The sequence below is a fragment of the Danio rerio genome, chromosome 5, assembly GCF_052040795.2.
Source record: "Danio rerio strain M-AB ecotype USA chromosome 5, GRCz13ab, whole genome shotgun sequence".
In the NCBI taxonomy this organism is placed as follows: Eukaryota; Metazoa; Chordata; class Actinopteri; order Cypriniformes; family Danionidae; genus Danio; species Danio rerio.
In genome coordinates this window covers 5,923,418-5,951,273 of record NC_141025.1, presented here as the reverse complement: position 1 = coordinate 5,951,273, position 27,856 = coordinate 5,923,418, and the positions used below count along the sequence as shown (strand labels likewise).

Genomic DNA, 27,856 nt, shown 5'->3' with positions numbered 1-27,856 from the left:
CACGCCAACTGGCTCTGAGTTAAAGTTACCTCTCTTTCGGAAACAGGCCTGGCTTACCCTGCTTTCTCGAGTTTCACAAACCTGCCATTTTGAAATGGAAAACACAAAGTTTCTCTTATTTCAGGGTTAAAATACAGGGTTAGGTTTTCACCTAACCTCCTTTCTTAAACGGGGCCACTGTCTTTCTCCTCTGTGTCCTTGGGCCCTATCATACACCTGGTGCAGTGGGGCACAAGGCGTGGCGCAGTAGTCTTTTGGTAGTTTCAGCTTGGTGCAAGAGTCGTTTTGAGGCGTTGCGCTACGCTGTTTAAAAAGCAAATGCATTAGCGCTCATATGTGCGCTCATAGGCGTTCTGGTCTAAAAAGCGTTCTGAGGCGTTCTGAGGCGGACCGCTGGCGCGTTGCTATTTTGAGAAACTATAATAGATTTTTCATTAGACCAAAACAAACCCGGTCTAAACTCCAGCGCAGAGTTGTGCCTCGCTTACACACTGCTTAATACACACAAGAGAGCAATAGGCAGATATCTTTACATATGAAAAAAATGTAAATATTAAGGATATATATATAGGATATAATAAGAATAGATATAGGATATAAATATAAAGGATTAAAATATTACAAAACATATTATTTTCTATCCTACATAAATATGAAAAATCACTGCTTTTATGTCTTCTTCATCTCGGGAGGCTTTTTCAGTTCATTCATAACAATTTGCTTTTGTATAATGTTATTATTATTAGCAGTATTATTTATTATATCCATATTTATATTTGTTTTATTAAAAACAAGCTTAGATTTGCCCACCTGTCAGGTTTTAGACCATATGGGGCACAGCATGTGTTTTAGGATATAACTCAGGTTTTTGAGCACATTTTGTTATTATTATTCATTTATTCGTTTGCTGGAAATTAGAACTGAATTTAGAAATAGTTTTGAAACGAATATTTGCGCTTGACAAACAAAAGTATTTATTTATAGACTAATTGATGTCTGTGCATAAAGGTTTCCCTATCCAAGAGCGAAAGTGAAAGTGATCCATTATCTCTCATTCTCAGCAGTAGATGCTCTGTTTAACAGTTTTCTGTTAAAAAAACTGTTAACTGTTTGCTTGTGAAATGCTTATTTTATCCACTTAGACTTACTTTGCGTCCCGTAAATAGCGAATGCGCTCTTGGTGCGACGCAGCTGGCTCTTAAAGGGAATGGGAGATGAGACCCTTTTAGACCATGCGCCGAAGCGCAAGGCAGATTTCCCGTCCTTAAATTAGCAAAAACGCGTTCTGACACGCCCTGAAAGCATTTGCGCCTTGCGTTTTGCGCATGGACCATCAAAATAGAGCCCTTTGTGTTTGTTTTGCCTCTGTGAAAATCAGCGTGTGCCCTAACAGATACTGCCATTTTTATGCAAATGTTTATGCACCTTCCCTTTTTCCCTCCTCCGACACTCCCCCTTAAACAGAGCTGGACACGCCCACTTTTCTGACTTTTTCCAAACTAGAGGTGTGAAAACACCCTGCTGAGACAGGGGGGTTTCATAACCCTTTAACTGTCTATATAACCATGCATTTACATAACAACTACTGTAATTGCAATGTTACAGGATTCATTCAGTTTTTAAAATTGCAATATTTAAATCACAATTTTATTAGTAATGAAAATTTGTAACGTTAATACTAACCATCAGAAAATGTACCGTGGTTTACCTTGAAAACCAGTAATCGTGACAACACTATTTGTCAACATCTTTGAGAACTTCTGCACTCATAACAGGTTGCTGGATATTTATATGTGTTTATCAGCCTGCAGGTCAGTTTTATCCCAATCAAAGGCCATAATGAGAGCATAAGACTGACCTCCACTTGACCCTCATTTGTCCTGGATCCTCTTTTCTCCAGGGATGAAGAGCAGAAATGATGACCAGCAGATCCCACATCAGTCTCTTCACAGCTGAAGACAGCCAGCGGGAGAAAAACGGCCACAGAAATCCCAGCCTCAGCATCTGACGCTCAGGGCCATCCTTTAGCTTCAATATCCTGGAGGAGAAGATGAAGATGATTGCCCAAATAATGCCTTTGTGAGGCTAAAGAGAAAGATTCATATGATATATACAGTATATGAGCAAAAAAATATGAGATTTCGTTTTAGGAATAGCCTGAAAAGTATTTGTTGCAATTGTCAGCATCAGGAGAAAATGACCGGCTTATACCAGAATGATTTTACAGCTGGTTTTGGTGATGGTAGCAATAAAAAACGTGAGCTTTTTGGGGAAGACGACTGACTGAGGAAAACACATATCTGCTGTAGAATTTATTTTAAAGGAATTATGACTAAAAAAAGCTGCCAGTAAATTTCACGAGAAATTACAAAGAAATGCAATAAAAAATAATAATATATATATATATATATATATAGTTGAAGTCAGAATTATTATCCCCCCTAAATTATTAGCGCCCCTGTTTATTTTTTTCCACAATTTCTGTTTAATGGAGGGAAGATTGTTTCAGCACATTTCTAAGCATAATAGTTTTAAAAACCTATTTCTAATAACAGATTTATTTTATCTTTGCCATGATGACAGTAATAATATTTTACTTGATATTCTTCAAGACATTTCTATACATTGACATTTAAAGTCTTAACTAGGTTAATTAGGTTAACTAGGCAGGTTAGGGTAATTAGGCAAGTTATTGTGTAACGATGGTTTGTTCTGTAGACTATCGAAAACAAAAATTTGCTTAAAGGGGCTAATAATTTTGTCCCAAAAATTTTTTTTTTAATTAATAACTACTTTTATTCTTGCTGAAATAAAACAAATAAGACTTTCTCCAGAATAAAAAATATTATCAGACATACTGTGAACATTTCATTGCTCTGTTAAACATAGTTTGGTAAATATTTAAAAAAGAAAATAAAAATCAAAAGGGGGCTAATAATTCTGACTACAACTGCATATATATATATATATATATATATATATATATATATATATATATATATATATATATATATATATATATATATATATATATATATATATATATATATATATATATATATATATATATATACATATATACATATATACACACACACACACACACACACACACACACACACACACACACACACACACACACACATAATTTGTGTTTAACTACTGTCAAAAAAGTCTTTAAAAATTCCCATGACAAGAATGGGTGTTCATTAGTTTTAGGAGAACTTTAATGAAAGGTTTTGATTTATATATCCGAATGAATTTCTGAGTGATCACTGATGTAAAATTAAGCACATTAAGCACAAGTTTGTAATTTTTTTATTTTATTTTTTTAATAATTCATTTAAATTTATATGTATTATCTTTTTTTTGCCATGAACACTCTCTGGATTTAGTATGGTAATTAATATTTATATAGCAATGCTGATGTATTTGGTCTTAGCGGTACAGATATGCTACGACGCTGCTGCTGCTGCTGCTGCTGCTTTGATTAATATGGAGCAAATACCGAGACCTGCTACTGCCAGTATAAACACAAACATGCCGTCTGAGAATATAACATGCCGCTGCTTCAAACAAAATATATATAACCCATATAGCAGAACACAGGTGGAGCTGAGGTGAAGGAGGAAAACGCACCACAGCTTAACAGCGTAAAACAACGCAGAGCATTTAAACTGATGAGGAGCAAGCTCATTAGCCGCATTTCCACTATCGGGCCAGTGCGAGCCAGGGCTTTTATCGGGCCAATCGCCTATGCTAGTTTTGTTGAATAAAATCGGCAAACAATGCAAAAGAAATATGACAACGAGATGCTGCGCTGCCAGAAACTTGTATTATTGTCGGCTAGTGAACGAGTCGTTCATAACGGAGATTCATTCACAAACGAATCGCTCTCTCCGTCAGTATGAGCAGTAAAAGCAGGAGAGGAGGTGTGTTTCAGGACATGATTAAATCAAATTTAACAGGGAGGGTGAATAGTACATTTCTGTACACACAAACACAAGCTTTTAGTCAGGAATGCCCGTGCGGTCACTGATCCATCAATGTAGAAAAGTGATGTAAAATTATAATTTTCGTAATTTAAAAAAAGAAATTGCATACTAACATCCAGGAAAACTCCCGATCATAGATATATGTGTATATCTCTGGCTTTGGATGGCCACAGTCCTCCAATGTACCTTGGTCCCACATTCATTTCAAAGGAGCGCTACCCTGTTCCAAAATGGCGGCTCTATTGACGCATTCCTTCCAATAGACAACAACAGGGTAGGCGACATCTAATGTATATATCTTTGGGTCTCACACACACATTAGAGGCATCTAAACGCGCACAAAAACACCTTTTAAACCTGACAAAAACTCTCGAAAACCTTTACCGTCTATTGTGTCTTTAATATGGTGTAAAGATTACTATGCGTTATTGAACCATCAAGGAGGACGCAGCAAAGAAAAGTCTCTTATAAATTGAAACTACTTTATTATTTTATTATTTTTGGAGCAGATAAAGTGACCTATCACCCTGCGCGCGCATAGAGTTCAATGGCAGAAATTTCACTATTCGTAAATGATGTTAGGTGACCACATTTATATTTTAATGAATATAAGTGTTTAATAAAACAGTTTAATATTGCCTATATTCACTGAGAAATGGATAAAACTATTAATTTTCAAAAAGGGAGTATACTCATTTATGCTGAGCACATCACAACATTCATTCATTTTCTTTTCTGCTTAGTCCCTCTATTATTCTGGGGGTTCACCACAGCGGAATGAACCGCCAACTTATTCAGCATATGTTTTATGCTGCGTATGCCCTTCTAGCTGCAACCCATCACTGAGAAACACCCATACAATCTCGTTCACACACATACACTACGGACAATTTAGCCTACCCAATTCACCTGTAGCGCATGTGTTTGGACTGTAGGGGAAACCGGAGCACCCAGAGGAAACCCACGCCAACACGGGGAGAACATGCAAACTTCACATAGAAATGTCAACTGACCCAGCCGAGGCTCGAACCAGCGACCTTTTTGCTGTGAGGCGGCCGTGCCACCCACTGCATCACCGCGCAGCCCTGTAAAGCTATTTTAAACTGCAACAAATATTTCACACTATTCCTGATTTTTTAAGAAACTTGGTGAGCAGACGTGTTTGAGACACCTAACAGAGCCAGTAATAGTCATTTAGATCGGCAGTGCTAAGTAGGCTATGAGCTAATTAGCACAGCATTAGCCTTCATGTGTGTTTGGAGAAAATGTAAAGGCCTTCTAGGGACAAGTTGCTCATAAACACTGATTCATTTCAGCCGGGATGGTGTTCGTCGTTCGCTCGTAATTGATTTTTTTATTTGTTGCTGTGATGTTATTACTGGCAGACTGTAGCACCTGCGAGGGCTGCTAATGTGCCACCTTCCCTTTCAGATGCTACTTCACCAATCACTGTTGCCAGCGAAACCGTTTCATAAAATTTCACGGTTGGCCATCTGCTGGGTCCAGACGGAGCTCTCTGCGCCTCATCAGCCGCCGAAACCAACATTAACACGCCTGAGAAACACAGGTGCTCTGTAGACTAATGCTTAAACACCGGGCGCTCATCTTAAAGACAAAAAAACAACAACAACATCTCACTGAATTACATTTGACATGAATTACATAACTGCAGCAAAGTGGCTCAGTGATTAGCACTGTTGCCTCACAGCAAGAAGGTCGCTGGTTCGAGCCTCGGCTGGGTCAGTTGGCATTTCCGTTTGCATGTTCTCCCTGTGTTGGTGTGGGTTTCTTCTGGATGCTCCGGTTTCCTGCACAGTCCAAACACATGTGGTATGGGTGAATTAAATAAACTAAATTGGCCGTAGTGTATGTGTGTAAATGAGTGTGTTTTCAAGTACTGGGTTGCAGCTGGAAGGGCAACCGCTGTGTAAAACATATGCTGGATAAGTTGGCGGTTCATTCCGCGGTGGCGACCCCTGATGAATAAAGGGACTAAGCCGAAGGAAAATTAATGAATGAATCACTGTCATTCCCAGAATTAGTTTTTTATTGTCTGTTTGCTTGTATTATTAATGTTATTTAAAAAAGTCAGCTATATTAGTCAAATAAGTCACTATAGGCCTTTTTCACGGATGGTCGAACGCACATCCGGTAGAGCGATAGTTGCGTATCCATACTTCCGTCTGGAGTAGTGGAGTCAGATACGCTATAGTTTTCACTACCTATTTAAAAACTTTGCCAACATTTAACATTTACAGCGGATGTTTATTATCTTGTGGACCGACATTCTATCGCTACACACTCTAAATCAGGGGTGGCCAATCCTGTTCCTGGAGAGCCACCTTCCTGCAGATTTCAGTTGCAACCCATATCAAACACACCTGCCTGTAATTATCACATGGTGTTCAGGTCCTAATTATTTAGTTCAGGTGTGTTTGATATGGGTTTGATACAACAACTCATTCCCCATCAGCTCATTCAAGCTACCAAACCACAGCCAATTAAATTTTGAGGGAGGAGTCTTCAGAAAAAGCTGAACACTATTGGCTGCTTGTGTGCTGATGACATCACTGACAGCGTTTCAAGCTTTGGAGAAAGCATTTAAAAACATCGTCAAATCAGCTAATTTATCAGCGGATTAATCACTCATCTGCAAGGTTCCAGTGGATAGATACACAGAGAGTTTTTAATTTTTGTGATTTTATATCTCTTTGAAATAAAACTAACAAATAACACCCTGCCGCTTTCTAACTATCAGTGTATTTCTTTCTGACATTGTCATTTTTTTATTACAAAACAGTAAAGAACTGAGCATTTCTGCCTTAAATTACCATATTGGTTAAAATGACTGCATGCATGTCTGATTCTTTTCGCTGTGACTTTAAATATGTGTGCATTTTCTTGCCTTGCAACTTCCTGCTAACATAAACAAAACTTTCTGATGGCAAACCGCTGTGTAAAACATATGCTGGATAAGTTGGCGGTTCATTCCGCGGTGGCCACCCCTTATGAATAAAGGGACTAAGCTGAAGGAAAATGAATGAATGAATCGCTGTCATTCCCAGAATTAGTTTGTTATTGTCTGTTTGCTTGTATTATTAATGTTATTTTAAAAAAAAGTCAGCTATATTAGTCAAATAAGTCACTATAGGCCTTTTTCACGGATGGTCGAACGCACATCCGGTAGAGCGATAGTTGCGTATCCATACTTCCGGCTGGAGCAGTGGAGTCAGATACGCTATAGTTTTCCCTACCTCTTTGAAAACTTTGCCAACATTTAACATTTACAGCGGATGTTTATTGTCTTGTGGACCGACATTCTATCGCTCCACACTCTAAATCAGGGGGGGCCAATCCTGTTCCTGGAGAGCCACCTTCCTGCAGATTTCAGTTGCAACCCATATTAAACACACCTGCCTGTAATTATCACATGGTGTTCAGGTCCTAATTAATTAGTTCAGGTGTGTTTGATATGGGTTGCAACTGAAATCTGCTAGAAGGTGGCTCTTCAGGAAAAGGGTTGGCCACCCCTGCTCTAAATGTAATAAAGGATATACGTTTTTCCACAAAAATTGCATTTTTATTTACGACAGTGGTTGACGAACCATACATTTGCATGGATTAGAAAAGGCTATTTACATTTGTGTGAAATGTACCTTTATCATAGCGTATGCTCTTTGTTTTAAACCGTTAAGAGATATAAGGGAGCTAACGTATATAATAATAAATGTTTAAATACATGTTTAATATGTAAATGTATAATATATATGTGATGTATGAAATATTTGATGATAGGGAACCTGGATCTTTACTATTTCTGTACGTGCATGGATGAATATCTTAAGGGAGGGTGTAAGAATTGAAATATTACAAATATTTTTGATGTCTTTGACAATTCAAAACATGAGCTGAAAACAGGGCCAATTGACTCCACAACCCAGCAGGGGGAATGCGGGAAAAACCAGTTCCTGCTGCATTTGCATCTGAGTATGCTGAAACTCAGCTTCATCCCCCCCATCTCACGCATATGGTCATTTCAATGTTTGAATGTTCTAGATTAACCAAACTGACTTTAACTATCATGTTTGATGTCATTTGAAATGTCTCAGTGCGATTGGTACAATGGTCTCATTCTCTCAGAAATAGACATAATCAAAACAATAAATATATAACTTCAGGCATCTTTTGAACCACTGTGAAGGGTGTGACTTTTCCACTAAGTGTGAATGTCTTTTGTTATACACACCCCCTTCCTTGAGGGAATTCTTGGATTATTTAAGGTAAGGTTTGAGAAAGGCTCAGCGCGATTCTGCCTAACCAGATCAGCCCATAACATGGCTTGCTCCATGTTATGTATATTTTTGAAGTCAGGAATGCATCTTTTTCATCTTGGATTTGTCTTTGATAATTTGATGTTTTGTATTGATTGTTTATGAACTGACTGATTGAATTTGGCATAATACATTTACCTGACTAATAAATTATGTTTTGAATTATTCAAACCTCGTGTTATTATCACTGATAAATGTTGTTGTCCATAGCACTACAAGCCACTGTACAGGTTAGTAACGGACTAAAACATGTTAGACGGAGGAGCGTGGCCCGCTATACAATGTTGTTAGAGATCCGACTAACAAATTGGCATTATTTCAAGTATACTTGGACTGTAAAAGGCCAACTATTTAGAACAACAAAATATTGTTGAAACTACTTTAAATGTGGATATTTAGGCCTTCATCTACAAACTTATAATCCTGTGCGATTATTATTAAAATACTTTGTCTTGATTAAGTAGATAACAGATCTATGGGGACCACATAAAAATCTCCTAAATTGAGTAAGTAGGGTTCTGCCTTTTTAGGAGAGTGGTTAATCGCCTCTGTTTAATGACCAAGACTGACAAGCTTGTATTAAGAGATTGTATACACGGCCGGTGCAAGACTCGGGATGCTATAGGAATCTGAGTAAATGAGAATAAGGTTTAATAACAAATCAAGAGAATATTCAATCATAATCTAAAATAATGTGAAAGGAAACAAAATAATCTTCTCAATGTTTTATAATTGGAGTCAGATAAAACGAGGATAAATATATTAATATTCTAAACCACCTCATACTAAAAATGGAGTCAGATATGAGCTAAGTTTAATATAAATCAACATTGTGCACTGGAAAGACCGAACATGCAGTGAACCTTCATCCACCATTGGATACCGTCATTGGACCAACTGGCTGGACCCTACTGAGGGCAACAGGCTTCATTTGACTCATGCACTGCGTAAATGTATAACATGTTAATACTGCTGAAATAAGTCCGTCTGGAATTGTTTGCACATGTTTTTTTATTCAATGTATTGTTTTCAAGATTTGTATCCTACCTAAAAAGTAAAAAAATAAAATAAAAGAATGGATGTTGTTCAATAGTTTTAGGACAACTTTGATGAAAGGTTGTGATTCAATTCAAATGTACGTATAGAAATAGTAAAGATCCAGGTTCCTTCTCATCAAATATTTACAACACAGGCTTATTCTGAAAACGTAGTCCCATGGACGTTTCTGGAGACCGCGAGATACGTCCCAGGAGGTATGTATTTGTGCAGTTTTTGTAATCACGAATCAACGAGAGGCCACTGTGTGCACTTTTTCATATCTCAAAAGACTCTCGCAAGTGCCATTCGCGCCTGTGATGTTCTCGCGTAAACCCACCGGAGGCCGCTGTCGAGTGACCATCTATCTGACTGAGCGTCTGACTGACTGAATGATTGACTATTGATCGGCTAATCGGCCACCCACCCTCCTCCCCCTTCCCTAAACCCAACCAATTTTACCGATTGACCCACCCGCTCGCTTACTTCCCTAAACCCAACCAACAATTTACAAAAGCCGTCCAGAAAAACAAAAGCCCTCGTCTGATTTTTACCACGTTTTCAGATTTCACCACATTCTCACCCTGTTATGAACTCGTTCACTTTATTTTTTGGGTTCTGTTTTTGTCTTGATTTCTGGAACCGCTCTTCCCCGGACTCGAACCCGGTCATCGTTGTCATCGTGGGCAGCTTCTCTCTGCGTCTCAGGTCCGCTGACGTACACGACGAGCTAACTGGACAAACTGGTTTCGGCGGGAAAGCCCTCCACATGGAGGTAAGCGGTCAGCCGGTACGTGCGAAAAGGAACGGCGTCATACCGTCCCGTGGCATTCGCTTAAAAAATTAAATGCAGCCATACGTACCTCCAGCTAAATAAATCGCGGCCTCCAGAAACGTCCACGGGACTACATTTTCAGAATGAGCTTGGGTTGAATATTTATTACATTGCATATTTATTATACATTTATTAAACATGTATTTAAACATTTATTATTATATACGTTAGCTCCCTTATATCTCTTAACAGTTTAAAACTAGAGCATACGCTATGATAAAGGTACATTTCGCTCAAATGTAAATAGCCTTTCCTAAACCATGCTAATGTATGGATCGTCAACCACTGTCGTAAATAAAAATGCAATTTTTGTGGAAAAACGTATATCCTTTATTAAGTGTGGAGCGTTAGGATGTCGGTCAACAAGATAATAAACATCCGCTGTAAATGTTAAATGTTGGCAAAGCTTGTAAAGAGGTAGTGAAAACTATAGCGTATTTGACTCCACTGCTCCAGATGGAAGTATGGATACGCAACTATCGTCTGTGAAAAAGGCCTATTAGGAATTTGAGTTGCATGCAGTGACAACATGCAGGTCACAAATAGTTTGATGCAACATCAGTTACATCAGTGGTTCTCAAACTTTTTTCACCAAGTACCACCTTAGAAAAAAATCGTCTCTCCAAGTACCACCTTACGACGCTATTTTTAACCAGTATTAAAAAATAGCGTCGTAAGCCTAATTAAGCAGCTACAGGTGTGCACAGTTTTAAAACGATGCAGATTACTTCCTATTAGTAAGAATATGTGTTATTGTCAGTCACTTTAAACATTTGAAATAGTCTGAACATTAACTTTGCTTGCAGATAAAAAAAAAAAGTTTTAGTTAAAATGTGCTTTTAAAAGTTCATAAAAAAATGGCGCTGTTCTTAAAAAGTAAAAAGAAAACTGCTGTACTTAAATCTAAAGTATTCATAGTAGCCTATTCATCAAAAGCTGGAAATGCTGCTTGGACCTTATAAATATAGGCTATATGTCATATTCCTACACTTTCAGACAAATCTTGAAATAAATGTTAAATGTACATATGACAGGGTTCACACAGGCACAGCCTAATGAAAATCGATTCCAGCACCTATTTTTTTTTCAAGACTGACATGCTATGTATTGAAGACCTGAAATGTATTCTCAGAAACCCATAAAACATTATATAGGAATAGATACAAATAAAAACCATTAATAATAATATTTATTAATCATATATTAATAATATAATAAACCTGCACTAAGTGCTTGTGAAATCTTTTTTGTACTCAAGTAAAAATACTATTACGCTGCTAAAATAACAAAGATTTTAGTAAATAATAGTAATATTAGGTAAAAGTACAAATTACTCTTTTAAAAAGTACTAGTTGGTTACTTTTGAAAAAAAAATCTGATTTTCATTATGAAATCACTTTTTTTTTAAGTGTAAACCTGATTTAATAGTTTGATTGCTTACATCCCAAAGCTACATGTATAATTTGCACTAACAAAGGAAGTATAGTCAATTTTTCCTTTCATGACAATTAATCTTTTTCAATAGCACTGGTAAAACTACCAAATAATCTTTAAGGCCATAGAGACACTTTTTGCCCATTTTTTTAAAAAACATATTTTTAAGCTTTGAAAGGTTAAATTAAAGTAAATGGTAAAAAGATTTAAATTTAGCCGTTTATTTACATATTTTACACTATTTTCTTTACAATATGGCAAATTTGTTTCTTAAATAGCTGTACATCACATGTAGATTTTATTTTACACTTGATCTTAATCTAAAATAGAAATGTAAAAAATACAAGTACACTGTCAGTAAAAAAATAAAACAAATGACTTTATTTTACTTGAGGTATTTGAAATATGACGACACTACATTTATCAAAGCAGTGCTTTAAGAGCCTTATTGTAAATTGTGATAAATAAACAATAAGTAGGCTAACAATGGATTGCTTTGACCTGTAATGCTTTAGGACAGATCAGAATACAGCTAAATGTATAAATCACACAAATACCTCATCCAGAAACATTTCCAGCATAATTATTTTGTGGTAAAAAAAATAAAAATGTTCCACCTTTGCTAAAAGTAAGTTTCACTTCACAACACAGCCAAATAAGAAGACCATTAGCATTGTCATCGATCATGTATCAATCTATTTCCAAATATTTGATAACTTTGAATACTTTTGACTAAATTTAGTTAAGGAGCAAAGATAAATAATGTCTACTTTAATAGTGGAAAGATCGCGATTGTATTCAATCTGAGCACACACGCGATCATGAGAGCACTTGCAGTTCATTTGAAAAAAGCATATTTAAGAGCTCGCATATCTGTTTTAGCGATTTGTGTACATGAATGCGCTCTCGTGTTAAAATAAAGCACTCGCCGCATTTGCAGAAATGAGTAATTGCTCAATACCTTCATTCCCGCGCCGCCATTCAGAATGTATTAGAGGAGTGACAGGTCAGAGGCGAGTCGACTGGCTGTCGGAGAGCGAAACGTGTATGTAGATAATCAAATAGGCAGGAAATAAGTCCGCGGTTTAATTACTCTGCTAGACATCTCTGTAGTGAAAACATCCGAGAAGCATTATTCCAACAAAACATTTGTTTTTAAGTTGTTTTTTCTGTCTCTGCAACACAGAAAGCCTTTGTCCCGCCCTTACGTTTCACGCAACTAGACAAGGTTGACTGTGATTGGCCACTTTTCATGTCAGTCAAATCACGCTTCAGAATCAATTCTTAAACTTCGGAAACTGATTTTCAGCAGCTTATGACACAATGCACTAAAATAAACACTCTAAGCACAGCGTTGTGATCGTACGCTTCACAAAACAGCCAATGCTGATCACATCAATGTTATATTACGCATTAAAGGATTAAAAGTGTTAATTGTTTCTTTCATTATTCAGCGATTCCTCCGCGTACCACTAGGAGGAAGCCCGCGTACCACTAGTGTTACGCGTACCACAGTTTGAGAACCACTGAGTTACATAATCAATTACATACATGTAATAACAAATGTAATAAAACATCAATGTCACATCTCCACATAACCACACCTAGACTACCCAAACAGATCATAAACAAGAAGCGATCACATTTTAATACATGCATATTGTCTGCAAGCATGCAAAACACACACACACACACACACATATTTAATCTATTTAATTAAGACATTAAACGACGGCTCCCAGAGTATTTAAGCCAACTGCAGTATTAATAACCTCATTAATTGAGCGACATAATTGGCCATCAAGAGACGATCTGCTGTGCGGGTTCAGAGGGGAAGGGTTAATTTTCTCAGGGAAGCCAGTCATGCATTATTTACATAAACCGATGAATAATACATCGAAGCATGGGGTGAAAAAAAATAAATTTCCCCCCACTCAGCAAACCTGCAGAAAGCAAATGATTTTAATATTCATGGAGAGCGCGCTTGGAAGAAAAAAAGAACAAGAGGTTGCAGGAAACAAGAAAGACTACTTTTCATCTCCTCCGGCTATAAATAAAAGGTGCGCAGGAACAAACTTCATTTATTTTTGCTAAACAAATGACTGACCTGGCAACACTTTGCAGGAGGAAACAAAAGAAGCATTAGGGAGATAAATGGAGGCTGTGATAATTGGCCGTGTAGAAGGGTGAGCGCACCTATTAGATGTGTATATTATAATAGCGAAAATTCGCAGGAAAACATTGTTATGAGGAATAAAATGAGGAGACGGATTCATCATGAGGAAATTATCATGGAAAAATCATACCAGCCTGCGTTAAAAGCCTGCCGCTGTAACACGACCATTATTATACCGCAGTACAATCCACACGCTAAAACAAATGCAATATTTCTGGAGTACAGAACTGTACTGGCATGACAAAATGAGAATTTTGCTACCATTTACTTGCCTAAGTCACTCCAAAATCAGTCTGGAGCACACAAAAAAAGAGGTATTTTCATAAATGTTCATATTACTGTACAGTGAAAGTATTTAAACTGTGGGGCTGTGCTTGATTCTGATTGGCTGATGATCATTCTAAAGCAGAGATGTCCAAACTAGGGCCTGCGGGCCAAATTTGGCCCATGGTAACCTTTGATTTGGCCCGGCATCCCATCTGAGAAGAGAGGGAGAATGCTGGGGATGGTTTAGCAAATCATTTTAAATTGAATGTAACCTTTTGTTTGTTTGTTTTATTGTTAAAAGCTAAATTAAATTAATTGTTTCAATTAAATGGTGCAAGTTATCCATTCATTCATTTTCTTGTCGGCTTAGCCCCTTTATTAATCCGGGGTCGCCACAGCGGAATGAACCGCCAACTTATCCAGCAAGTTTTTACGCAGCGGATGCCCTTCCAGCCGCAACCCATCTCTGGGAAACATCCACACACACACACTCATAAACTACGAACAATTAAGCTTACCCAATTCACCTATACTGCATGTCTTTGGACTGTGGGGGAAACCGGAGCACCCGGAGGAAACCCACGCGAAGGCAGGGAGAACATGCAAACTCCACACAGAAACGCCAACTGAGCCGAGGTCGAACCAGTGACCCAGCCACCTTCTTGCTGTGAGGCGACAGCACTACCTACTGCGCCACTGACTGCGACACGTCGCAACGACGCGTAGCGCAAGCTCTGTGATTGGTCGGCTTGGTAGCGCTGACGAGTCTGGGCGGGGCCGAGAGCCGTGTGAATGGTGCAAGCCTTATTTAGCGATTGTTTACAAGTGCAGAGTCCCGTGAAGGAGCTCCGGATGGAAAGTTTTGTTTTGTGTTTACCTCATAGTTAAAGTTGTTGCACGTCCGCCGGTTCCTGCCTCAAAATGAGCGAGTTTGAGCCACTTGTACATCCCAGAAGTGTTCAGGAAAACAAAACAGCAGTGAAGAAAGTCGACACAGAGGAACATAAACACCTCACTGCCAACTAGCGTTTCGGAAGTGTTAATGCAGACCAACAGAGACAGCGCGCAGAAGTATAAATGCACAGCCATGCGCGTTGTATGCGCCGTGGGTTACGCCGGTCACTTGACGCAGAAGTATAAACCAGGCTTAAGGCATTTCAGATCACTTTGGTTGGGCACTTTCTATCCAAGACTAAAAAGGGCAGGTTGAACCCTATGTGTGCACGTGCCTGCATGGGCTATAGGGGAATTGATGAACTAAATTAGCTGTAGTGTATGTGTGTGAATGAGCGTGTATCGGTGTTTCCCAGTGCTGGGTTGCAGCTGGAAGGGCATCAGCTGCATAAACATATGCTGGATGAGTTGGCGGTTCATTCCACTGTGGTGACCCCAAATTAATAAAAGGACTAAGCAGAAGGAAAAAAAATGAATGAATGAGTAAACAGCACTTTGGAAATATTTTTAAAGCAGGGCTAATAATTATGACTTTAATTAAGGGATGTCCTAATACAACATTTTAACTTCCGATACGATACTGATATTGCAGCCTACAGTACGAACCGATACTGATACAAATCGAATATCAGCACAAATCATGAATACTTGAGTGAAATGTATGGACCGCTAGATCCACCCTACTTCCCACATGGGAAAAGTACAACAATGTAGAGAAAGACCGAACTGCAAACTCATGGAACTCACGGATCCGCGAAAACAAAAACCGATCGAATACGTACCTCCTGGGACGTAAATTGCTGTCCGCAGAAACGTCCGCGGGGCTACGTTTCCACAATGAGCCCGGGTTGCCATTCTTTCTTGTAAACTGTGAGAAACAGAACAATTTCTAATTCTTATTTAACAGACAATTAAAACAACAAAAATGTTTAGCATTTAACACCTTTTACATGACAGCTATAGAAAACGAAAGCAGAATCCGGGACATGTTCGGCAATTTAGAAATCCTGGCTAAATGCATTTTTAAGTCTCAAAGAGAGGACATGTCCAGGAAAAAGAGAATGTATTGTCACCCTAAATAATGAGCTGGATCAGTCTATTTAGTAAAAGGCTTTTCTTCGCGTGTCCTCACGCTCTTCTCAAAGCTACTACCAAAGTCAGAACAGACCCACGTCTGGCACACAGAACCAGGCCACTGAAGTAAAGCATTATGTGTGGGAAGCGCTGGTGTTGAATTGAGTATCATCACACTGGATGAACCACGATATACCATGACCGAATTGTAACGTAAACGTTTTAAATGAGGCTCGCAAGATGCGCGCTACGTCACCATTGGGTGCCTTACGTTGCTTAGCAGCGAATACAAAACAATGTAAAGATCGTTTGACGTGAAGTAAATAAACCAGAGATGTGCCGCTGATGATAGCGTCAGCGTGTGCTACCGTCACATCAGATTTATCTAGTAATACACCATAACTGTGAAGAGCATGTTGAATCTTAAAGGGTCACGAAACACCAAAACACATGTTTTGAGCTGTTGACAGTCGTATATGTGTCCCACACTGCTAAAAACACTATAAGGACACCTATATTTCACCAAAAAAATTTAAAATGGGTTGTTTTTGCGTTATTTAAAGCAAATTCGTACTTCCGGTTTGAAACAAATTTTTGAAGCTGCGTCACGGTCATGACATAATAGCGTTGTATTCCAGCGTGCAGACTGGACATCTGTGCCACAGTGTGTCTTATTACGTCTTACAGTGTGTTGCATTAATGCATGAGTAAGGCTTGGTTTAAACCAATCAGCACGCTCTATTGTGCAACTTCATTAATATTCATTAGGGTCACAGTGTTTTCACGACAGAGACGCCACGTTGTGTTGGCAAAACAAGCGTGAAGTGTTGCTTTTATAGTTTGCTGCAGTGAAGTTTTGTTTTCATTTTCTCTCTGTGAGAGCTCAGAGTCACGTGTGGATTAACAGTGTACGCGACGCTCGAAAACAATAACTTGCGTGTCTAAGGAGGAACATTGTTTACCTGAGAGCTGTTCTCATCTGCAAACGCTGAGATCCGGATTCGCTTGTAGTCTTCTCTTAATAAAGACGCGGCGCTAGTTGCTGGTGATTGTTCTGTCTCTACAAATTTGGTAAGTGAGTGACCAGTGCTCTTTGTTTATTCAGTTAGTTCGTATCGTACAAACTATTGCACCGAGTGTAAACATGTTAGCACCACAACCAAACTTTAACCTCGTGTAGGATTTTCACCACATTTTGTGACCGGAATAACACACGCGACTTTCTGACGCTACATGCCGTGTGCATCTAAGTTTCCGGGAAATGCGGAGGTTTTTTTTCTCTCATTCGCCGTGCGGTATCAAACATTGCATGAAAAATACACGCTTAGAGCAGATCCTCCAATCAAATATCTCGTTTGTCGCGAGGGGCATGAATGAATTTCCCTGAATGAAAGAGCCAAACTGCAGTTAAAGTCCACCATTTAATAATTTGGCGAATAATTCGACTACAGATGTCCATGTAGGTTAAACACCATCACTTTCTCCTGTGTGTGTGTGTGTGAGTTTTGACTCTGAAACTCAGCGCGCCCAAATAGACACTCCCACATAATTCCTCTTTTCTTCCTCCGACACTCCCCCCTAAACAGAGCTGAACACACCCACTTTTCTGACTTTTTCCAAAGAAGAGGTGTGAAAACACCCTGCCGAAACGAGGGGGTTTCATGGCCCTTTAAAGGGACTTTGCTAGCCAGCAGTGTTGTGATCATGTGGGCTTTGCACACTGCTGGATAGAATAGCTGTAACGTAGTTTAGAGCGAATCGCACTGCTTATATTGAAGATTTTTAACGCAACCCGATATAGTTTTTTGGACTGATATGGGACCTATTTCCGATATCAATTTGGGATCGGGACATCCCTACTTTAATTGTTTGCAGATTTCCATTACATGGCATCTTTTTGTTTCTCACAATTTCATCGACACATAAATGCACTGAACTTACCAAATGGCAGGGTTTTGCTTGAGTTTGTTTTGTGTGTATATATGCAGTGGAAAGTCCTCCTCAGCATTAATTACCGCGTATGACAAGCAAGTTGACAGGCGTGCAGAGCTCATTATCCCAGCTCACTGGAAACTCCACAATTTATGAGTGAAGCAGAGCAACCATGGGCCAAATTAATCTTTGCTCTCCCTCTCTCTCTCTCTCTCTCTCTCTCTCTCTCTCTCTCTAGCGCAAAATAAAAACACTTTCCTAATATTCTCATTAATAGGCTTGTGCTCTGCAGCTCATTATGTGTCAAACATCAACTAAAAGATGCAAACGTTCACAAAAGAGTTGCTGGAACTCACAGGGAGCCTGTTCACGAGGATGCTCTCAATCAGGTCCTTTAATCATTGCTCATATATTTGCGCTGAATGAGGATCATTAAGATCTGCGGCGTTTGATCTTAAGAAAGAAGAAAGCAAACATTTGCTTTTATGAAACCTTGTCGAGCCTCGAGGTTAAGAAATGAAGCTTACTTTGATTTGAGCTCTCGATTATGTTCGCTTCATTTGCATAGCCTTTGTGCATATGCAAATTACACCTGTGGATTTTAATATTCCGTTTTAAGAAATCTCTAACAGAAACATAAACAGAACAGAAAGGGCATTGCTGTACAGTTATGGTAGTTACTTCCAAGCACAAGTCAATGGGATTTATTGCATGTTAATCAGTCCAAGTTTAAATCCAAACTACATCCATTTTGTAAGAAAGAGCACGTCTTTTTCATACGGTTAAATCCCTCGATGCATTAATGACTGATTAATCCATAGTCACATGGATAATTTAACTACATTGCTCGATATATCCACATGCATGTAGATCTAGTAACTAAATCAGCTCATGGACTTAAACAGCCCTTGGATTCTCTCAATTTATTTGGCATGGAGGAAGAAGGGCAGCTAAATTCTCAATTTCAAGGAAGTTTTCATATAAAACATCTGCAAACGGATGGAAATGAAGTTAATCAGCATATCGAAAGGACTTTTTAAATCGTAATCCTCTGGTTTAAGAGCACTTGAGTCCTCCACACTGCATTAACACGCTGTCAAAAGGCTGAAGATACCAGCTAATGTAGGTCAGAGGGTTTATGGTGAAATAACTTACTCTGTATACATTTGACACAAAGCCAAGATATTTTCCTAGTGAAATGTGTAAGTGAAGGGATATTTTAGTTATAACCATTAAAACATTGTTTCCTAAAATTGATGTAACTTTTGCTGACATTAAATTAAATGCAATATAACCCCCCTCCAAAAAAAAGTATTAATGTAGTTATATCTATAGACATATTTACAAAATTCATTCATTCGTTTTCTTTTTCGGCTTATTAGTCAAGGGTCGCCACAGCATAATGAACCGCCAACTTATCCAGAATAAGTTTTACGCAGCGGATGCCCTTCCAGTCGCAACCCAACACTCTACACCAGGGGTCTCAAACTTAAATTGTGGTGGGCCATTTCAGTGACTGTAAATTCATAGGAGGGCCAATCTAACACTCAAGCACAAGAAAAAGTGACGTAATTGGTGCATCTTAGGACAACAGTCACAAATCAACAAATCAGCACATTTTTTGCTTCACACAACTGATGAAATATATCAGTGGCTGTTTAAATTAGCATTTTGACATTTAAATAATCATAATAATGATAATAAAATTATTAATATTCTCTCCCAACTAATTGTTGCTTTACCAGAAGTTTGTGATAGTGTAACAACAGCAGAGACTGTTTGGGTAGCTTCGCTGGGTTTACTAGCAATTGTTTTTCCCAGTATCTTTCTTTCAAAAATGTAAAATTTGCATATTTGTTACACCACTAGCATTATGTGTAAGCTATGAAAAAGTGTTTGCTCAACAAAATACAGGTGGTATAAAACTAATAATAATCAAAAGACCCTGGAGTATTTAAAAAAATAGAGCTTTAGTAAAAGTGTGCGAGTGAAAAATGTTCCTATAAGTGTAAATTACACTTGTGAATATTAATATCTGGTTTTAAATCGCAATCAGAAAAATTTATAATTATATAAACAAACAAACAAATAAATGAATGAATAAACGAATAATCAAATAAATAAATAAATAAATAAATAAAAGAAAGAATGAATGAATAAATGAATAAATAAATAAACAAATAAACAATTAATAAATAAATAAGCAAACAAACAAATAAATAAATAAAAGAATGAATACATAAATAAACAAACAAACAAATAATTAAATAAAAGAAAAAAATTGATAAATATGTAAAAGAAAGAAAGAATGAAAGACTGAATACATAAATAAATAATTAAATAAACAAAAAAACTGATTAAATAAATATAAAAATAAATAAGAAAATAAATGAAAGAATGAATGAATAAATAAATAAGTGAATAAAAAAGAAAAATTTAATAAATAAATAAAAGAATAAATGTATAAATAAACAAATAAATAAATAAATAAAAAGAATGAATAAAAATAAATAATAAAAGAAATAAATAAAAGAAAGACTGAAAGACTGATTAAACAAACAAACAAACAAATAAATAATTTAACAAATAAATATAAAAATAAATAAGAAAATAAATAAAAGAATGAAACCATGTAAGATTAAATAAATAAATAATGAAAGAATGAAAGACTAAATAAATAAATAAAAGAATGAATAAATAAATAAATATTAATAAATAAATAAAAAGAATGAAAGAATAAATAAATAAATAAATATATAAATAAAATAAAGAATGAAAGACTGAATAAATAAATAAATAAATAAATAAATAAATTTAAAAATAAATAAGAAAATGAATGAAATAATGAATGAAAAATGAATGTATTAATAAATAAATGAAAACATGAATAAATAAACAAAAAAAAGAAAGAAAGAAAGTAGGAATAAATTAATAAATAAATAAAAAGAAATAATCAAAAAATAAATAAATCAATAAATAAATAAGTCAAAAAAAAAGAATGTATAAATAAATAAAAATAAATAAAGAAAATAAAGAATGAAAAAATAAATAAGTTAATAAAAAGAATATATAAATAAATAAAATAAATAAATAAAAGAAAGAAAGAAAGAAATAATGAAAGACTGAATAAATTAACAAACAAATAAATAAGCTAACAAAAAATGAATAAATAAATGTTAAAATAAATAAGAAATAAATGAAAAAATGAATGAAAGAAAGAATGAGTGAATAAATAAATAAATAAATAAATAAATAAATAAATAAATAAATAAATAAAAACTGAATAAATAAATGTTAAAATAAATAAGAAAATAAATGAAAGAATGAATGAAAGAAAGAATGAGTGAATAAGTAAGTAAATAAATAAATAAATAAATAAATAAATAAAAAACTGAATTAATAAATGTTAAAATAAATAAGAAAATAAATGAAAGAATGAAAAAATTTAAGATTAAATAAATAAATAATAAATGCAAGAATGAAAGACTAAATAAATAAATAAAAGAAATGATTAAATAAATAAATAAAAAAAGAATAAAAGACTGAATAAATAAATAAATAAAAGACTGAAAGAATAAATAAATGAATGAAAGAAGGAAATACTGAATAAATAAATAAATAAATAAATAAATAAATAAATAAATAAATAAATAAATAAATAAAATCATATTTTTATTTTATGCTTAGTCCCTTGATTTGTCTGGGGTCGTCACAGCGGTATGAACCGCCAACTTATTCAGCATATGTTTTATGCAGCGGATGCCCCTCCAGATGAAACCCCTCTCTGGCAAACATCTATACACACTCGAACCAGCGACCTTCTTGCTATGGGGCGACAGCTACAGAGCTACAGATCGCGTGACCTTAAATAAATAAATAAATCTTTTTTTTTTTTTTTTTTTTTACATTCACAGTGAAAACTGTGGGTGATCCAGGTGGTTGCTAAGATGTTGTTGTCCAGTTGCTAGTAACATGAGTGACTATAGCAAAACCAACATGTAACGTGTCCTGGAAATTGCTTCCACAGAATTATTGAGATGCATTTCTACAGAAACGGTGCGCATCATATTTCCCCCCGTAACCTGACAGGCGCTGGACATGTTGAAATGCGCTGGCCCACACAATATCTAATGCATATGAATCGGCGCTCGGGGCGGAGCAGGGCTGGAACAGACACAGAATAGTCATGATGAAAGGTCAAGCATTTCAAACCATTTATATGCATGTTGACAGACGGAGCATCCCAGCTCACACCGCAGATCAGCTGGAGAAAATTACTTGACTCTCGGCAAAAAGACGATTTAATCTTCACATTCTCCACATAATAACTCCGAGAATCAGCCTGCAGGCATATTCAGAGAGCAGAGTCTGACAATGATATATACGCTAGATATAGCTATACACTGCAGTCCTTAAAGTTTCACCAGCACTGTTAACATAAACGTGAATAGGCATGTAGCATGAGTTAACATGTTTTGCAAGTTTGTAACATTAATCTGTACATTGACACCTAATGACACCTGTTTATCGTGAATTAACATGCTGCAAGCATGAATTAGCTTGCTATTATCATGGATTTAGCAGATTAGATAGCATGAATAACACCTTTTTGTCATGAATTAGCATGCTGCTAACATAAATTAGTGTGCTTTTATTATGGATTTTACAGATTTCTTATTGTTTTAGGATTTACTAAATTATCAACAAGCACCTTTTGGTCATGCAACTTTTGTTTAACACCTTTATGTCATGAATAGGCCCACACAGAATCTGTGCGCGCAGAATTCCGCAGATTTCTGCAGATTTTTAGCCCATCAATAATTCTGTTTATTTACTTTATTTATTTACTAATCTACATTTATTCAGTGTCTATTCAGTTCATTTAATATATTAAGACTTTAGTTATGATACTCCGCTGGACACTCCCAAACTGGCCCAGGTCATGAATCAGCATACTGCTAGCATGAATTAACATGCGATCATCGATTTCCCAAAACATTGGGAACATTGGGATCATTTTCGTTCCCCAAAACCATTGTTAGCTAATCAAGGTCACAAGTTTTGTCGTTGCAAACATATAGTTCGCTGATTTGCCGTTTCCCAAATCCATCGTTCCAACATTCGCAAACTTGAGCACTTAAAACTACACCTCTGGAGCTGTAGTTAGAAACATAGTTCCTGGCTTTGTGCTATTCCCACTTTTCCCCCCTATGCCCTATTCATTTAGAACATTCTGACATTTAGACTTGGAATGATTAAAAATAAAAAAGCATTAAGGTCATCTCTCTTAGGTGTCATTTGCTTTCAAACTATTTTTATAGTTCAGTTTTAGCGATCTTCATGTTTACAATTGCGTTCCCTTCGCAGTGCACTTTGAACACAGCCTCATGGCGAAAGCTATTGGTGACCTATTATTTAAAAGCGGAATTTATGTTACGTCTCCAAAGCTTGTGAAAACAAAAAAGCATACGTTAATTCTTTTAATTTGTAGTAGGTTATTTATTAAGTATATGTACTGTATATGACATTGGCCAGTTGTTTAGAACATTTCTGCTGTGGTTTGCATGTGTCAAATTGTAAAAGTAGACTTAAAAATAAAATAAAAAATAAAATAAAATAAATAATAACCTACTAAATAATATTAATAATAATAATAATTATTATTATTATTATTATTATTATTATTATTATTATCATCATCATAATCATCATTAATATTATTATTAAAGTAGGATTTTTAAAATTTCCTAATAAATTATTAATATTAAATTTCATTTTATAATAAATAATTTATAAATAAAATATAATAAATAAAATATCGCACCGGCTATCAGCCAATAAAGAACCAGACAGAACTGTTTTGAAAAAAAAAAAAAAAAATATATATATATATATATATATATATATATATATATATATATATATATATATATATATATATATATATATATATATATATATATATATATTATATATCTGGCCATCATTCTCACTTTTAGGACACAGCGGAGACATTTATTTATTTACACAGCCATAATTATGAAATTAATAGTAGTAGTAATAATACCAGATTGAAAAAAATAGCATTTAATCAAAATAACCCAATGCAGTGGGATAAATTATATAACCCAACACATTGGGTTAAAATAACCCATAGTTAAGAAGGTGCTATAATAATCTCTTTTCCCAGAGATGGGTTGCAGCTGGAAGGGCATCTGCTGCATAAAAACCTGCTGGATAAGTTGGTGGTTCATTCCGCTGTGGTGACCCCGGATTTATAAAGGGACTAAGTCGAAAAGAAAATGAATGAATTAATTAATGAATGAAATGACCCAACGCATTGGGATAAATTATATAACCCAACACATTGGGTTAAAATAACCCATAGTTGGGAAGGTGCTATAATAATCTCTTTTCGCAGAGATGGGTTGCAGCTGGAAGGGCATCCACTGCGTAAAAACCTGCTGGATAAGTTGGTGGTTCATTCCGCTGTGGCGACCCCAGATTAATAAATGGACTAAGCTGACAAGAAAATGAATGAATTAATGAATGGGTTATATATTGGTGTATTTTAACCCAACTGTTTTAAAAGAGCATGTTCAACATGTATACACATCTTGGTGTTTCCATTAAGCATTTTTATGCGATATTCCAAAATGCACATAAAAATAGGTGAATGGAAACATTGTGTTTGGCTAGACAGTCTTAACCGGAGTCTGCCGTTCTCCACAGATGATCATTTATTTTCAGTCTGCTCTGTCTTCATCTGGTCTGCCTGATGGCTCCTGGTGCTCAGTCTCAGGTGCAGCTTGTTGAAACTGCACTCGCAGTTGAATGTGTGATGTCAGATTTTATCACTCGGTGAATAATAGTCACATTTAAATGGCGGTGGGACATTCAGAGGTGCTGCATAATGGAATGACAAATGTTAATATTTCTGTATAAAACGTCTATTGCATGCAAATACGGTTTGCCGATCACAACATACACATTATGCTTGACTTTTTTTATATGCAATAAAACATATGCTTGTGCGTTCGGAACATATTGTTATTAAATGAGGAGCTCGGAGGACCATATATTACACTTCTCTCCTCTTCTGTCTCTCTTTCTGCATTAAGAGGTTTGTAAAGACAAGGATACTGTGCATGTAGGAGTACTTACACAACCGAGCACTAGCATTACTTGTCATAAGTAATTTGCTGACCTTTTCATAAAGGCTTGCATGAAAAAGTCAAATGTGGGTGAATGAAGCTGTACAATAGTTCCTCAGCCTTCAGCAAAACAGCAGATAAGAGACAGAGACAAGCTTACCTAACAGCTCTATCAACTATAAGGATATATATATATATATATATATATATATATATATATATATATATATATATATATATATATATATATATATATATATATATATATATATATCAGGGCTCAACAATAAGGACTGCCCGGTGGCCCAGGGCCAGCGTGAGAGACACTTGGGACAGTAGACCGCATCATTACTGGCCCGATTGGGACAGTGCTGCTTTGTCACTTACATTTAATTCGTCTGACTATTTATCAATTGCGTGCATTTTAAGTTTGTGCTTTTAAGTCTTTAAACACTACCTTTTCTGTGATGTTGTAAACACTATATTGCTTTCTGGTTCCTCTTATCTGATTGAGCATGCTATTTTTTTCCGTAACCTGGTAACAATCAGTACAGCAAAGAAACGGCAACATCACATTATAAGGCTAAAAGAAAATGTCTGTTTCTAACATCTTGGAAGTAGACATTTACGTGGGAACAACACGACAAAATAAAAATGAAGTGATGTTTTGCACAGTTTTCCGTCAGTTTGACAAGTCAGCCACCTTTAATTAAATAATTTCAAACCGCAATAAAATACCTCCGCATTTTCCATACTGCTCTTTTTGCTTACATAACATTTTTATTTACATTTTTTTGTAAAGTATTCAAGTATTGAAATTCTAGAGATTTACAGACTTTATTTTTGACACTTAATTTAAAATATGTGGCTAAAAATAGCTATTAACTTTCCTTTTTTTTGATGGGGCCAGTAAAAATTTTGGCAGGGCAAGTAAAAAATCTGAACCACTGGCCCGATCAGACCAGTAGAAAAAATCCTTAGCGTTGAACCCTGTATATATATATATATATATGTTTGTGTTTTCCATTATACTATATTCATTAATTCGTTCATTCATTCATTTTCTTTTCAGCTTTAGTCCCTTTATTAATCTGGCGTCACCACATCGGAGTGAACCGCCAACTAATCCAGCACGTTTTTACGCAGCGGATGCCCTTCTAGCCCCAACCCATCACTGGGAAACATCCATTCACATTCATTCACATACATACAGTACAGAGAATTTAGCTTACCCAATTCACCTGTATCACGTCTTTGGACTTGTGGGGGAAACCGGAGCACCAGGAGGAAACCCACGCAAACGTGGAGAGAACATGCGAACGTGGAGAGAACAAACTCCACTTAGAAATGCCAACTGACCCAGCCGAGGCTCGAACCAGCCACCTTCTTGCTGTGAGGCGACAGCAATACCTACTGTGCCACCGCGTCGCCCTTATACACACACATGCACGCACGCACACATATATACTTACACAACAGTTCCGTCTGGTTCTCGAATCTGATTGGCTAATAGCCGTGATATATTTAAGTAATATCAGCACAGTACAGCCTCTTTACCCTTTGTGTATTACTCCGCCCACATACAGCCAGCAACAAGCAGACACTACAGATCTAAAGTTTAAAAGATGCTTGCTCAGCTGTTCAACTGTCAGCTTATGATTTGAATTCAACGCGGAAGAAAGTAGTTCCTCATACAAAAGGGTTTTTGATACTCTCCATGTTTGATTTTGTTTTTATATTCACAATTATTCCGTCAAACTGTTGTATAAAGGCAATATCACACTCGTAGCAGTGCGATATGGCTGTATATCGGCACTGGTGGGGGCACTAAGGTACGCCAGTGCACGCCTCCCACCCATTATGGGAGCCGATATACAGCCATATCGCACTGCTACTCATGTGATATTGCTCATATATACATCTAAATCCTATATATATATATATATATATATATATATATATATATATATATATATATATATATATATATATATATATATATATTTATATACACATTTTTTTTATTCATGCAGTAGTTCTGTCTGGTTCTTGAATCTGATTGTTTGATAGCCTTGTGATATTCTGCAATAACAGCACTCGTACATAAAGTGACAGCAGCTCAATAAACTCACTACAGTTCAGGCCCGGATTGGCTTATCGGGAGAACCGTGAGAATTCCTGGAGGGCCGGTCTGTTTTTTGGGCGCGAGGGCCGGTGTCCCTAGCTGCTTGCACTCTCAGCAGTTGCACTTTTTTCATTTATTTATTTATTTAGCTATGGCCATACTATTTTAATTCATTAATTTTGCGCAGCTCTGCTCTTTTTATTTATTTTCTCACAGCCCCGTGAGCAAAATGCAGCCCGCAGGTTAACTGTGATGTAACTATCATTCCACCCCAAACAGCGGCACCTTAGTGAATATTAATTAATATTGATAAATATTACACCTGCTCAATGAAAATCAGATGATTCACTACATTAATAAATCTGACATAACTTGATCAGAAATCTAAAAATGTGAGAAAAAAAGTAGACATCAATAGCAGCAAATTACAGTGCAATACTTATTCTTCATCCCGAACACAACCCCTTAACAGCGTCATCTTGGTCTAGTGGTTAGCACATTGCATTGCGAAGCCAGTCTAAGGCTTGAAACTCCAGAGCTAAAA

At 36.3% G+C, this 27,856-nt stretch overlaps 1 long non-coding RNA gene across 1 annotated transcript in view; it reads right to left on the bottom strand.

Annotated features, from left to right (window-relative positions):
* The window catches only part of LOC147843815 (uncharacterized), a 103,962-nt gene that overhangs the window by 47,121 nt on the left and 28,985 nt on the right, over positions 1–27,856 (bottom strand). The window contains exon 2 of the long non-coding RNA XR_015490933.1: positions 1,859–2,038. This is a non-coding gene — a long non-coding RNA (uncharacterized LOC147843815). The remainder of the gene's footprint in view (positions 1–1,858; positions 2,039–27,856) is intronic.